The following is a 6168-nucleotide window of genomic DNA, read 5'->3' as shown; positions in this document are numbered from 1 at the left end:
GTTAGTTCTTTCCTTGTGTCTAAAGACGTGTTCCATGTGCACCAACCGGTCTACAGCAGACCTTAATCTGGGCTGCTTGACCTCAGCCCTCGGCTTTAATGCAGCAGCGCAATCGAACGTGTTGCACAAACCCAGGGGGGCTCAAAAGTATCGCTCAGACAGTTGTTGATCGATTTCCACCTTCTTGGTCGTGTAAAACAAACAAAAGTCGTTTCTAAGGATTGTGCATTAATCGCGAGTGGGAGAAACACCTCAATGTTTTAATGACGCGAAATCTGGCACACCACCCACCTACCTGCGTGATGTCATTTTGATCATTTTTGTACGTGTTGAGTATGGATTTGATAACTGTGCTCTCGAAGACCTTATAAAAATGGAGCTTCAATTCGAGTCTGTGCTGAATATTTCAAAGATGAGTTAAATGGAGACATGGCAATGACCCCCCCCCCCACCCCCTGCATGGCTGCACCTGTGCGTTTTTCTTTATTTATTTATTTAACCATTAGTTTATTCTGCTTCGTGGCAGTGACCCATGTTGTGCAGGTTCCATGTATGACGTAATTGGGGAATGGTTTGTTTTTAATCGGAAATCGTCGATCGGAAAGATAACTCGTGATGCGGAAAAATCCCGTCGTCTCCATTCCTGTGCTCGTGTCCATTTATCGACGTGAAGCCCCCTTTGGTGCCATTCCGTGCTCGCACCGATCGTCATTGGAAGCGACTCGGATTCGGGTCTAGATTTCTTCGGTGCCAGGATTATAAATCAATGCTTCAACTCGGAGCTTATATTCGACGCCCAGCCATTAGAGCAAGTCCCCCCCCCCTCCTTGTTCCATGGGTCATGAACAGAGAGAAACAGGCGCTTTAAAAGCCTTTGATGTTACATTGGTCACAGCACTGAGAATGAAGTTGCCATTTGGGTGTAAATGATTGATGACGGCGTTAAAACAGGCCGTGATAGGAATTGTCAAAACAACTTAGTGTAATTCGTGACATCTATCGCATGCTCAAAGCCAGCTCGTTGGAAGTGATTTTCAGATATAAAGGTGCTAATCTCATTTTATTTTGTGTAATTAACACGTTTCCCATTTGTACATAGTCTAATCAGTCAACCACCAATTAGTGCTTCATTCTTTTTCTGTCTGTCCCTCTCCCTCTCTCTCTCTCTTTCTCTCCCTGCCACATGCTTTGCAATGGCACCCAGATGTTCCATAAGAGCGATTAACATTGAGCCGGTGCCTTGCTGTTGAAATATATAATTATTTTTTTTCTCAAAAAAAAAATAAAAAATTAAATAACCACCAAACCCACATTTGTGCACAGCTCTGAGCTCACAGCCTTTATCTTGTTATTCCAACATCTTGAAAATATAAGTAATATATATATATAATATATATATATGCTGCAATGGAATGGAGCCACATGTGAGAGCTATTACTGTGGTCCTTTTCGTCGTTCTTTATCCAAACCGATTGTTTGGCCCAATTGGAAAACATTCCAGTCCAGATATGCCATTGGGACCAACAGGTGAAAGAACACTGGGCTAAAAATAAATAAATAATAATACTTCGTTAATTAAAAATATATATTTTAAAAAAGGACAGGACGATAAAGCTTGACCGAAAGAAAGTCGAGTATACGATGTGGATAACAATTAACAACCCAAGAGTCCAGAAGGCGACGGCGAGTGTAGGCAGAGGCAGGTGTCGCTGTCAGGAAAACACGCTGCTAAGGATTATATGGTTACTGACTCGTTTAACCTCACTTGATTAAAGGGTAACGGGAATATAGAATGCTCCCGGACGGATTACATGCCTTGAATATCGACGTTTGTTCCCCCTCCCAGAATACGAGGTCAGACGCATTTCTCTGGATTTGTTTTTGTTATTGAGCCAAATAAAATGGTCACCTATGTGACGTCACAGTCAGAGGGAGAGCTGGCTCTCGTGGCATCAGGACATGTACCAAACAATATGGTCGCGGCTCCACTCAAGGAAACGACCTAAAATGTCTAGGCTGGGTCTCCTTGGCATGGCAAGGTGCGATTACTGCAATTAAATCACAGGTTTCTGTTAATACATCCTTTTGTTGTTGCTGCTGCTATCAAAACGAACATCAATTAACCAATGAGATGTCCCAATTAGAATGCATAGCGACCACAAGGAGGAAAGTGTTTTCTTCCTCACGAATTGTTTTGACATCAGCAGAGTACATCGAGATACCCTGAGTGTTTGAACGAAATCCCAGGAGAGCACGGAGGAGACTTCATTCAAATGCAAGGATTTATTTTTGATATGTTCGAGTGGGAAACCAGAAAATGGCATTTGCATTGATCTCACTGGATTGAAACATCTCCCTCTGTGTCTGTCCTAACTCATCCTTTCTTAGTCCTTTTGTGGTGTTGGCTTACCGGCTTGGACTTACGATCCACGATCCTTTTTCGGGATCACCAAACACTCAACGGCCTTCAGCGAATCCGATGCTTTTGGGTGCAGGTAAGAGAGGGAATGGATTTAAAACCGAACCTTTTGGGGAAGAAAAACTACCTCTTGAACCTGAAAAAAGGAACAAAACGATTGTAAGGTGTTGGTCCTGTAAACGCCGACCAGATGGCGAAATGACACATCTGAGTCCAAAGACAATTTACATGTTTGTTCTTTGTAGTATGCAAAATACATTACATGTTAATTTTATGTCGTATGTACAAAGACTTTGGTGAAGGAGAAGGCCATTTGGCCCACCATGCTTGTGCTGCACCAACCCCAGCAACCATCAGCCATTAACACACAAGCTCCCGACAAGTCCTACCAATATCCTCATCTCCCTCTATATCTAATGCATCCAGGTACTTATATGCACACCCTCCTCTGCCACTACCTTTCCGGGGAGACGATGTAGGCCGTCCGGCCAGATAGGGTCACTGTGCTCCCCCCACAACCGAGCAACATTGTAGTTTTCTGAAGCACGAGGATGTCCTGAGCATGAAATAAAATGTTAACATTGAAAATATAGGGAAGCATCAGTTATTTGAGCCGTTTTTTCATGGAGGTGCCCCCAAAATGTAAATCAGGGCTGTGTGTCAAACGTGAATTCCAAACCAGAGTAAACATGCTACTTAGTAGCCTCAAATGATTAAATACCCGCATATTATATCTATCTATAATTCCAGGTGTGTGTGTGTGTGTGTGTGTGTGTGTGTGTGTGTGTGTGTGTGTGTGTGTGTGTGTGTGTGTGTGTGTGTGTGTGTGTGTGTGTGTGTGTGTGTGTGTGTGTGTGTGTGTGTGACTGCTGTTTCTCGTCAACCACTGGTCTGATCTAATTGATACTTGCCAGGTATATTGCTGGTGTCCTGTGGATATGCCTTTTCAAGGTTGATATTAATCGGACAAGTGCTTCCCAAGTTATGGACATTTATTTACCAACCAATGAAAGGACACGTTGCTGCATAGGCGTGGTTTCGTAGGCCGGTGCGCGACGGCCGACGATGACGTCACTGCCTTGCCGGTTACGATGAGGAAAGGGCGCCTTAGTTACCGTGGCGTAGGAGTGGCAATGGTCAATGGCAGCGAATGTCATGGCAAGCAAAGACAGGGAGGTAAACTTGATTTTAATTTGGATTTAAATTAACTCTGTGTGTGTAAGTATCACAGCAGTTGTTACTTCAATGAAAGCGATAATTCGTGGATTGCATGTGAACATTCCGTACGGGCACGCACCGCTTCCGGATAGTGATGACTTACTCTCTTCTAATAATTTCTCGATTTCTTATGCGCATTTATAGATAAACACAATGCCCCAATCCAGTCGTCGTTTACGAGAGCGAAGGAACGGCCTGTGTGGTTGTTTCTGACTCGCTGTTTGAAAGTTTTTTTTTTGGGGGGGGGGGTTTACATGTATGGCCACGCACGTACAGGCACGCGAGAGCGAAGGAACGGTCTGTGTATTTGTTTCTGGTACGTGGTTTGAAAGTTATTTATTTATTTATTTGCACGTACGGCCACGCACGTACGGGCATGCACGTACAGGCATGCGAGAGTGAAGGAACGGCTTGTGTGGTTGTTGTTTCTGGCACGCGGTTTGAAAGATTTTTTTATTATTTTTTTTTTTTTTGCACATACGGCCACACACATACTGGTCCGCACATACGGGCCCACACTAGTATATCAAATGAAGGCTTATTAGATTTCTGCTTAATTACCCTTGCCAGAGGATAGCATATTGCATTTGGGTCCGTTTGTTTGTAATTTGGCCAAAAATTTGGTTTTTGCCAAGTATGTCGATCGCTTCCGTTTGTCTGTCCGCTCATCTTTAATCGCCTACAGGTCACAATTTTAAACCGGTCTTCACGAAATTCACCAAATGGTGGAGTTGGTGGTCCGACAGACAATGCTATATTTTGTGGTCAAAAGGTGACAATCGGCTCACTCAATAGGCTCACTCACAAAGTTTTCACTTTTCTCACTCAAAAGGACAAAGAACAACTTTTTAAATTTCTAAAATCCTCAATATTCATCTCATTGACTTCAACTTTGAAGAGGATTTGCATATCATGTCACTAAATTCAACCAACAATTATGTTTGAGGTCAACATAGGCCAAAATATCAAAATAGGCCGCATTTCTAAAATCCTCAATTTTCATCCAATTGACTTGAAATTTGAAGAGGATTTACATATAAGGTCTTTGAATTCAACCACCTATTATTTTTGAGGTCAATATAGACCAAAAGGTCAACATAAGCCGAATTTATAAAATTGTCAATTTTCATTCCATTGACTTGTAATTTGAAGAGCATTTAAATATCAGGTCATTGAATTCAACCATCGATTATGTTTGAGATCAACGTGGTCAAAAGGTCAACATAGGCCCGATTTCTAAAACACACAATTTTAATCCGATTAACTTGAAATTTGCATATCAGGTCAGTGAATTCAACCAACTATTATTTATGAGGTCAATGTCGGCCTAAAGGTCAACAAAGGCCAACAACTTCGGTGCAATTTCTAAAATCCTCAATTTTCATCTGATTGCCTTAAAAATTGAACAGGATTTCCATATCATGTCAATGAATTCAACCACCAATTGTTTTTAAGGTCAATAGGTCAACAAAAGCATTATTTCGAAAATTATATATCATGATATCTCAAAAACTTGTGGACAAGTAGAACTAAACTCGGTGGATGAGTTTGTTAAGTGACGAGAACAAACTGATTCAATTTTAGTTCAGATCCAGTCCATCAGTGGCATACAAAATGTAGTGTTCAGTGTTCAGCCTGCCAGAGATATGCACTCTACGGAGTGCAGTTCTACTTTGTTTTGTTACCTCCGCGACCGAAGGTGAAGGGGGTTATGTTTTCACCCCATTCTGTCCGTTTGTTAATTGCTGGAATCCTTCGGATTTCGGCAATTATGTTGGTCGGTTGTGTGTGTCATTCTGTGTGTCTGTGTGTCTGTCTGTCTGTTTGTTTGTGTGTTTGTTTACCCTGTAGCAGCCACACTGTTTCAGCGATCATGACCAAACTGGGTACAGACGTCGGACATGGTCCAACTTAGACACTTGTCGTTTTTGGTGAATCTAGGTCAAAGGTCAAGGTGAAGGTCACCGAAAAAACGAAATTCTTATTTTCGCAATAACGTCCGCTAAATGGTCGTATCGACTTCAAACCAAATCCAAAATGTGCATCTTCCAATTCTGCATCCAACCATATGTCTCATCGGGGTGTCACACCAACACACTTCTTAGCGGTCGGGGGTCGAATGTCAGGGGGGTCGGGTCAAAAATTTCAAATTGCGATAAAAACGCCATTTCAAGTCCGATTGACTTCCAAGTTATGATCATGACCGAACTAAATGCTACAACTCATTAAACAGTAGCACTATCGACTTATAAGAACCAAATTGATTTCCAGGTTTTTGTTTTTTCAGAGATCATGGAGATATGACAAAGTTATTCTGGCAATTCCTTGCTCAACGAGCAATCTCATTTGTTTGTTTGTGTGCACGATATCTCAAAAAGTTGCGGACGGATCCAGATGAAATTTTGTGGACAGGTTGGGTGTGTGACAAGGGCAAACTGATTAGATTTTGATGAAGATCCGAATCCAACTACTACAATTTTTAAAGTGATTCTTCACCATTGAGAGATTGGGCCAAAATGATATATAGCACG

The sequence above is a fragment of the Eptatretus burgeri genome, chromosome 13 (genome assembly GCF_056783735.1).
Source record: "Eptatretus burgeri isolate ZD-2024b chromosome 13, Ebu_testis_v1, whole genome shotgun sequence".
Classification (NCBI taxonomy): domain Eukaryota; kingdom Metazoa; phylum Chordata; class Myxini; order Myxiniformes; family Myxinidae; genus Eptatretus; species Eptatretus burgeri.
Note: the sequence above shows the minus strand (reverse complement) of the source record.